Raw genomic sequence first — 10504 nt, forward strand, 5'->3', positions numbered from 1 at the left:
TGACCTTCATGCCATCAAATACATACCACTAAAAATCAAAGGACCAGCTCGATACTGGTTAAACAGTCTACCGGAAAATTCTATTGGCAGCTAAGAAGATTTGGAAGACGCCTTTCGCGACAACTTCCAAGGTACATATGTCCGGCCAACGGACGCGGATGACTTAAGTCACATTGTCCAGCAGCCTGGAGAGTCAACCAGGAAGCTCTGGACTAGGTTCTTAGTTAAAAAGAACCAAACCATCGATTGTCCGGACGCGGAAGCACTTGCAGCCTTCAAACACAGCGTCCGGGATGAATGGCTTGCACGCCACCTCAGTCAAGAAGTACCTAGATCCATGACATCCCTTACCGCTCTAATGACCCGCTTTTGCACAGGAGAAGATAGCTGGCTCGCTCGTAGAAGCAACAGCGCCAGCGATTCGGGCATTTCTGAAATCCGAGACGGCAATGGCAAGCCACGACGAAGCAAACACAACAGTCGCAATGATAATGAAAGATCACGCGACACAACAGTCAACACCGGATTCAGCAGTCCAAAACACGGTCAACGGAAAAAGCCATTCAAGGCGAACCGAGATGGACCATCCAACCTAGACAGGATACTGGACCGACCCTGCCAGATTCACGGCCACCCTGATAAACCAGCTAATCATACCAACTGAAGATGTTGGGTCTTCAAGAAGGCCGGCAAGCTCAACGCCGAACACAAGGGGAGGAGCCCCCCAGGCGATCGGGACGACGGAGAGGTTCACCAACCAAATACCGGGGGTCAGAAGCAATTTCCCCCAAGGATCGATCAACCCCAGAGCGGAATAGCAGTTTGGCTTCCGCCGCCCACCTCATATACTCGCAAAATTTGTACCACGCATACATCACTACGCACTTAAGATACCATGGGCATTGGTGGAAGCACAATACGGACAAGCCGGCAAGCATCCCCGTAACATTTATTATCTACTTTCCTTTTTTCTTTCTTCATTATCTCTTAAAAACAGGTGATGCAAAGGACAAACATCTAAACCGACTCCATCAGAGTTCGGATCCATACACTCACCTAAGGGGCTACTTCCATCAAGGATTCCCCTCGCCGAGGACAGGCGGCGCAGACATGCAACGGGAGGTCCAAAATAAACTGTTTGTAGACCGCACTCTTTATTTCGAGCGTGTAATATGCCTTTTGCCTCCGCCTTCGACCCCGGGCATGTCAAATAGCCGGGGTTGAGGTATTTTTATATATAAAGTAACCATTGGCATACCGCTTAGGTCCCAGTAAACATTATCCAAATTAATCATTCATGTATTTTCGCAAATGAATATGGCTCCTATGGTTGTTTCACAGATATACCTTGGCATAACCTGCCAGGAGCTCGGTATGGGAAAAATGAGTTGCCAACAAAGTCCGAACAGCTTTATAGCATACTTCGGCGTCGCAAGTTTGGCCTCATATGCATCAGCCCCGAATCATCTCTTGGGTCAATGGTTGGGTTGCCCGGCTCCTATGCTTGCTACCTTACGTTCCGCTCTATCAGCTAGGGTAGTAAAGGGAGAACTACTGCGATTGTGCTTCCGGTTCATCTGGTCAAGCACCTCAGTAGAGAAAGCCGAAAACCGACTATCATGATGCTGCAAGAGCTGGTCAACCACTCGATGACTTATCGGAATCTATCGAGATTCCCTCCATATCACACGAAGGACCCTTTTTCTTCAGGTCATATATGTAACACACCATATTGGAATAAGCCGTACACATACCAGGGGCTATATCATAGTCCCCCATATAAAACTCTTATGGCTAAGTGAAAGTGTTAACGCCCTATAGTCTGATTGCCTGGTTCTCCGCATTATCCCCTCCTTCATGGACCAAGACGTCGGGTCAAGAGTGATCAAATGCTTTTTTGAACACCTCCGTACTTCCTACGAGGGGGCTGAAGCCGACGACTGGAAAACTTTTAGATTATATAAAAACGGCCGCATAGGAGGAACACAAGCTTTCGAGCAAAACATAAAAATAGATTAACTATAAAATTGTCTTTTACAATTCCCATAAACCTCACTCGAATATTATGTCTTTCGAGCATTGACCCTCTATCAAGCGGGCGGCCTCTAAAACGTCTTCAAAATAATGCTCTGGTGCGTAACGGTCCTTGCCCTGGGGTGGACTCTTCGCCGCAACATCGATGGCCTTCATCTTCCCCTAGCATGTCTTGACTCGGGCAAAAGCCATCCGTGCACCCTCAATGCACACTGACCACTTCACAGCACCGATACGTGGCACCGCTTCAACATGCTGCTGCACCAAGCCGAAGTAGCTATTCGGAACAGGCTCATTTGGCCACAACTGGATTATGACGTTCTTCATGGTGGCACCGGATATCCTATGAAGCTCGGCCCATTGGGACATCTGTTCATTCAGCAACGGAGGGCGCTTCGACGAGCCAAATTGTGACCAGAAAAGCTTTTCTATTGCATACCCTTCTCGCGCTTGGTAAAACTGTGTCGCATCAGAAGAACTCTTCGGCAAGTCTAAAAACTCGTCCGGAGAACTCCACACTTGCTTAAGCTGAGCATAGTTCAGATCGCCGAACTTAGTTTTTAGCAAAAAGGGCTTACCAGCCGCAATCTCCCTAGCTTGCCAGATCTCCTCACGGGCTGCTCTGGATTCAGACCGCGCTTCTCTTGCCTCTCGTAAGGCCTTGTCAAGTTCAACTGTTTTGGCTTCATTCTCCTTCTCAAGAAGTTCACAGCGGCTAGCAGCATTTTTTTAGTTCAAGCGCCATCGTAGATGTCTTCTCCTCGTCTTGGCGTCGAACACCTTGTTCGGCTTTTAACTCAGCCGATGCCTTTTTGGCAGCCACATTACTAAATCGGGCCTGCTCCTTGGTCCGGGCCAGCTCCGCCCGAAGAATTTCTACGACGGCAACACCATCTACAGCCATGCATATTCCAGTATATAACTTTCAGCGTCATGCTTATATCACAAAAATGTATGTGAAGGGACTGCCCCGAATACATACCTTGCGACTCATCAAAACGCATATTGATTAACGCAATGTCATCCCCTGCCACATCAAGCTTCCACTGCAGCTCGGCAATATCCGTAGTCTGGGAAGTAGCCAAGAGGGAAGCAGCATGTGTTCAAGTTAATCAGATCAGTCCTTGAATATTTCTTTTCGATCCTCTGTTCGCTTCCCAAGGGAAGCCAACCCGAGTCATGGGCTACTACCTATACAAAGGTGCATCTTTGCAAATAAAATATAGTTGAAAACATTACATCACAAACCTCGAAGCCTTTTAGCAGGCTCATGAAGGCTTCATTCAATCCGCTTTTCATGGCCAGGACCTTTTCGACCACCGTGCCCATCAAGGTACGATGTTCCTCTGATACAAATGCCTGTCGCAGCATGTTCGTCAATATATCTGGCGCCTCTGGGTCTCCGGAGGCTGCTGTAGGAGTACGGCCTCCCTTTGAAGGGATCCATTTATTCGTATCCGGCTGTAGACCGGAATGTTCGGGGCCTTTATTGTTGGTCCCCGGACCCTTGGCCACTGAAGTATCACCTTCGGGTTGTGTCTTCGTCACCCCTCGCACCACTTGTTGATTGGGAGAGACCCTCCACAATGACACCTCGAAGTCGCCCGCCCTGTTGGGCGAGGAGATTGGTGGAGGCGTCTCGCTTTCCATCATCTCCAGGAGAAGATCCCCCGAGGAAGAGGATTGTTGAAGAACATTGTGTGTCAAACTGCAAAAACATATATTCTAGATGTTATAAGAAAGGGACGGGACGTGTTTAAAACACCCTTGTTCACTTACGATTTGGCCTGAGGCTTGTCCTCATCATGGGAATGCGCTATTACGTTGTCCTCCAAGCCCGAGCCACCCCACGAAGGCATCTTGCCTCGCTTAGGAGACTTTTCCTCCCAATCTTCGGAGGCGGCCCTTTTCTTCCCATGGGGGGAAGAGACATTGACTTCCCTGTCATTTTTCTCTTCGGACGATGGTGTCTTGTCTGGCGCACCTTCGGGATGGGGCCCATATTTGGTCCTCTCTGCCTTGCCCTCCTTCACAGGCATCTGGTACGGTGTCGGGGCTAGCATCCTTGTTAATACAGGATCTGCTGAACCTTCGAGAAGAGGGGCCGGACACCTAATCAGCTCCACTTTCTTTATCCAGCCCTGGAAGGAGATAGTTTGCTCAGTAATGTATTATGGCATACTTAAAAAATGGGGTGTTCGGAAGTCAAGTGCTTACCAGGGTATCCGGATGGTTACAGTCGAGGCCTGTGTCCTCAGTAGTGTCCGACCAATGTTTTTGTTTTCCGAAAAACAACTGCCACATCCCTTTGTGCATAATGCCGAAGAAGTATTGGAGGGTTCGTGGGCCTTCTAGATTGAACTCCCACATACGAAGAGGCCTATGCTGGCATGGTAGGATTTGGCGAATCAGCATTACTTGAATCACGATGACAAGATCGATGTCCCTCTCAAGGAGGGTTTGGATGTGGCTTTGTAGAGTCTGCACTTCATCAACTGATCCCCAATCTAGCCCCTTGTTGGCCCATGATGCAAGCTATAACAGTGGGCCAGGGCGAAACGTGGGTGCAGCTACCCACTTGGTGCTGCAGGGCTCCGTAACGTAAAACCACTCTCGCTGCCATTGATTGGAAGTTTCGGAAAAGAGCCTTTTGGCCAAGGAGTGTTGGTGAGCTGGCTGACTACAGCACCGCTGCACTCCACCTGTTCTCCGTCGACTACCTTTGGTTTCACACTAAAGGTCTTGAGCCATAAGCCGAAGTGTGGGGGGATTTGGAGGAAGGCCTCGCACGTAATAATGAACGCTGAGACATGGAGGAAAGACTCTCGGGCTAGACCATAAAAGTCTAGTCCATAATAGAATGTTAGCCCCTAGATGAATGGGTGAAGAGCGAGCCCAAGCCCTCGAAGGAAGTTTGAGATGAGTATGACCCTCTCGCCAGATCTGGGGGTCGGGATAACCTGCCCTTGAGCAGGAAGCCTGTGGTGGATCTCCGCGGTCAGGTATCTGGCAGCTCGAAGCTTCACAATATCCTCCTCTATAACGGAGGAAGCCGCCCATCGGCCTTGAGGGCTGGGTCCGGACATAACGGGGAAGCTTGAAGCAACAAAGTTGAACCTTGGGTGCTAGAACTCCAGGTTGGAAAGGCTAAGGAGAAGTTTGGCGTAAAAAAGACGGCCCTTGGTTCCTTTATAAAGGCGGCGGGGATTAAATGCCTCCTCCTGAGCCTGAAAGCCTGCCTATTCCTAAGGAATCTTTCCAACTGAGCGGTTGGGTTACCCATACCCGTATTGATGAGAACCCCACAATAAGGGGACATGATCTCTGCTTCGACAAGACGTGCCAATGGCAACCGCGTCTCGAAACATGGAACGGCAGACATAAAATGGTTCGAAGTTATGACCGGGCGGACGTGATGTCATGTTGTAAAAAGTTGTCGGTGGATTGGACTCCTTGAATATTATATTCTCTCTACGGTTGTGTGTGGTTTGTGTGTTACAGGTCTGGACATGTTCAACACGCCTAAAGACTATCTTGGAGTTCGAAAGGAGGAACCCGCCTTGCAATGCCGAGGACAGATCTACACACCGAATACGTTGTCATTGAAGCCAGGTTCAGGGGCTACTGAGGGAGTCCTGGACTAAGGGGTCCTCGGGCGTCCGTCCTGTTAGCCATGGGCCGGACCGATGGGATGTGAAGATACGAAGACCGAAGACTGCACCCGTATCCGGATGGGACTCTCCTTGGCGTGGAAGGCAAGCTTGGCGACCAAATATGTAGATTCCTTTCTTTGTAACCGACCTTGTGTAACCCTAGATCCTCCCGGTGTCTATATAAACCGGAAGACTTAGTCCAGAGGAGATACTCATTACCATAGTCATACAGGCTAGACTTCTAGGGTTTAGCCATTACGATCTTGTGGTAGATCAACTCTTGTAATACTCATATTCATCAAGATCAATCAAGCAGGAAGTAGGGTATTACCTCCATATAGAGGGCCCGAACCTGGGTAAACATCGTGTCCCCTGTCTCCTATGACCATCGACCTTAGACGCACAGTTCGGGACCCCCTACCCGAGATCCCCCGGTCTTGACACCGACAGTCTCATCATAGTAAACTCCTTGAAGTTGTCGAAAACCTTTCACAACAAGTCGAGCTTTGTAGACAGTAACATTATCGTCAGCGTCAGTCTTCTTCTTGAAGATCCATTTATTCTCTATGGCTTGCCGATCATCGCGCAAGTCAACCAAAGTCCACACTTTGTTCTCATACATGGATCCCATCTCAGATTTCATGGCCTCAAGCCATTTTGCAGAATCTGGGCTCATCATTGCTTCCTCATAGTTCATAGGTTCGTCTTGGTCAAGTAACATGACCTCCAGAACAGGATTACCGTACCACTCTGGTGCGGACCGTACTCTGGTTGACCTACGAGGTTCGGTAGTAACTTGATCAGAAGTTTCATGATCATCATCATTAGCTTCCTCAGTAATTGGTGTAGGAATCACTGGAACTGATTTTTGTGATGAACTACTTTCCAATTCGGGAGAAGGTACAATTACCTCATCATGTTCTACTTTCCTCCCACTCACTTCTTTCGAGAGAAACTCCTTCTCTAGAAAGGATCCATTCTTAGCAACGAATATCTTGCCTTTGGATCTGTGATAGAAGGTGTACCCAACAGTTTCCTTTAGGTATCCTATGAAGACGCATTTCTCTGATTTGGGTTCGAGCTTATTAGGTCGAAGCTTTTTCACATAAGCACCGCAGCCCCAAACTTTAAGAAACGACGAATTAGGTTTCTTGCCAAACCATAGTTCATATGGTGTCGTCTCAATAGATTGAGATGGTGCCCTATTTAACGTGAATGCAACCGTCTCTAAAGCATAACCCGAAAACGATTCTGGTCAATCAATGAGAGACATCATAGATCGCACCATATCTAATGAAGTACGGTTACGACATTCGGACACACCATTATGTTGTGGTGTTCCAGGTGGCGTGAGTTGCGAAATTATTCGACATAGTTTCAAATGAAGACCAAACTCGTAACTCAAATATTCTCCTCCATAATCCGATCGTAGAAACTTTAGTTTCTTGTTATGATGATTTTCCACTTCATTCTGAAATTCTTTGAACTTTTCAAATGTTTTAGACTTATGTTTCGTTAAGTAGATATACCCATATCTGCTCAAATCATCTGTGACGGTTAGAAAATAACGATACCCGCCACGAGCCCCAACACTGATCAGACCGCATACATCAGTATGTATTATTTCCAACAAGTCAGTTGCTTGCTCCATTGTTCCGAAGAACAAAGTCTTAGTCGTCTTGCTCAGGAGGCTTGGTTCACAAGCATCAAGTGATTCATAATCAAGTGATTCCCAAAGCCCATCAGCATGGAGTTTCTTCATGCGCTTTACACCAATATGACCTAAACGGCAGTGCCACAAATAAGTTGCACTATCATTATTAACTTTGCATCTTTTGGCTTCAATATTATGAATATGTGTCTCACTACAATCGAGATTTAACAAAAATAGACCACTCAGCAAGGGTGCGTGACCATAAAAGATATTACTCATATAAATAGAACAACCATTATTCTCTGATTTAAATGAATAATTGTCTCGCATCAAACAAGATCCGGATATAATGTTCATGCTCAATGCTGGCACCAAATAACAATTATTTAGGTCTAAAACTAATCCCGATGGTAGATGTAGAGGTAGCGTGCCGACCACGATCGCATCAACTTTGGAACCATTTCCCACGCGCATCGTCACCTCGTCCATAGCCAATCTTCGTTTAATCCGTAGCCGTTGGTTCGAGTTGCAAATATGAGCAACAGAACTAGTATCAAATACCCAGGCGCTACTACGAGCATTAGTAAGGTACACATCAATAACATGTATATCAAATATACCTTTCACTTTGCCATCCTTCTTATCCACCAAATACTTGGGACAATTCCTCTTCTAGTGACCAGTCCCTTTGCAGTAGAAGCACTCAGTTTTGGGCTTACGTTCAGACTTGGGCTTCTTCCCTTGAGCTGCAACTGGCTTGCGGTTCTTCTTGAAGTTCTCATTCTTCCCTTTGCCCTTTTTCTTGAAACTAGTGGTCTTGTTCACCATCAACACTTGATGCTCCGTCTTGATTTCTACCTCCACAGCCTTTAGCATCACGAAGAGCTCGGGAATCGTCTTATCCATCCCTTGCATATTATAGTTCATCACGAAGCCTATATAGCTTGGTGGCAGTGATTGAATAACTCTGTCAATGACACTATCATCAGGAAGATTAACTCCCAGCTGAGTCAAGTGGTTATGGTACCCAGACATTCTGAGTATGTGTTCACTCACACAACTATTCTCCTCCATTTTGCAGATGTAGAACTTGTTGGAGACTTCATATCTCTCAACTCGGGCATTTGCTTGAAATATTAACTTCAACTTCTGGAACATCTCATATGCTCCATGACATTCCCCGATTCTAAGCCGTAAAGCAAGGCACACTAAACTATCGAGTACTCATCAGCTTTGCTCTGCCAGACGTTCATAACATCTGGAGTTGCTACTGCATAAGGTCTTGCACCTAGTGGTGCTTCCAGGACGTAATTCTTCTGTGCAGTAATGAGGATAATCCCCAAGTTACGGACCCAATCCATGTAGTTTCTACCATCATCTTCCAACTTGCTTTTTCTAGGAATTCATTGAAATTCAAGGGAACGGTAGAACGGGTCATTGATCTACAACAACATAGATATGCAAAAACTGTCAGATACTAAGTTCATGATAAATTAAAGTTCAATTAATCATATTACTAAAGAACTCCCACTTCGATAGACATCCCTCAAGTCATCTAAATGATCATGTGATCCATATCAACTAAACCATGTCCGATCAATGGTGAACATCACTATGTTGATCATATCTACTATATGATTCACATTCGACCTTTCGGTCTCAGTGTTCTGAGGCCATATCTGCATATGCTAGGCTCGTCAAGTTTAACATGAGTATTCTGCACGTGCAAAACTGGCTTGCACCCGTTGTATATGAACGTAGAGCTTATCACACCCGATCATCACGTGCTGTCTCGGCACGACGAACTGTAGCAACGGTGCATACTCAGGGAGAACACTTGTACCTTGAAATTTAGTGAGGGATCATCTTATATTGCTACCGCCGTACTAAGCAAAATAAGATGCATAAAAGATAAACATCACATGCAATCAAAATATGTGACATGATATGGCCATCATCATCTTGTGCCTTTGATCTCCATCTCCAAAGCACCATCATGATCTCCATCGTCAATGGCTTGACACCTTGCTCTCCATCCTAGCATCGTTGTCGTCTCGCCAACTATTGCTTCTACGACTGTCGCTATCGCTTAGTGATAAAGTAAAGCAATTACATGGCAATTTCATTCCATACAATAAAGCAACAACCATAAGGCTCCTGCCAGTTGCCGATAACTTTTACAAAACATGATCATCTCATACAACAATTTATATCTCATCACGTCTTGACCATATCACATCACAACATGCCCTGCAAAAACAAGTTAGACGTCCTCTACTTTGTTGTTGCAAGTTTTACGTGGCTGCTACAGCCTTCTAGCAAGAACCGTTTTACCTACACATCAAAACCACAACGATTTTTCGTCAAGTGTGTTGTTTTAACCTTCAACAAGGACCGGCCGTAGTCAAACTCGATCCAACTAAAGTTGGAGAAACAGACACCCGCCAGCCACCTGTGTGCAAAGAACGTCGGTAGAACCAGTCTCATGAACGCGGTCAGGTAATGTCGGTCCGGACCGCTTCATCCAACAATACCGCTGAATCAAAGTAAGATGTTGGTGGTAAGCAGTATGACTATTATCGCCCACAACTCTTTGTGTTCTACTCATGCACATCATCTACGCATAGACCTAGCTCGGATGCCACTTGGGGAACGCAGCATGCAATGTAAAAAAAATCCTAAGATCACGCAAGATCTATCTAGGATATGCATAGCAACGAGAGGGGGAGAGTGTGTCCACATACCCTCATAGACCGAAAGCGAAAGCTTTAGGTTAACACGGTTGATGTAGTTGAACAGCTTCGCGATCCAACCGATCCAAGTACCGAACATACAGCACCTCCATGTTCAGCACACGTTCAGCTTGATGACGTCCCTCGAGTTCTTGATCCAGTAGAGGGTCGAGGGAGAGTTCCGACAGCATGACAACGTGGTGGCAGTGATGGTGATGTGATCCATGCAGGGCTTTGCCTAAGCACTACGAGGGGGCACCGCACACGGCTAAGAGATTTCTTGGTGTCTTTTGGGGTGCCCCCGCCCCCGTATATAAAGGGGGAGGAGGAGGTCGGCGGCTTGGAGGGCGCGCCATGGGGGAGTCCTACTTGGACTCCTAGTCCAAGTAGGATTCGCCCCCCTCCCTTTCCTTTCTCCACCGGAGGGAATA

The sequence above is a fragment of the Triticum dicoccoides genome, chromosome 3A, assembly GCF_002162155.2.
Source record: "Triticum dicoccoides isolate Atlit2015 ecotype Zavitan chromosome 3A, WEW_v2.0, whole genome shotgun sequence".
NCBI classification, from domain to species: Eukaryota; Viridiplantae; Streptophyta; class Magnoliopsida; order Poales; family Poaceae; genus Triticum; species Triticum dicoccoides.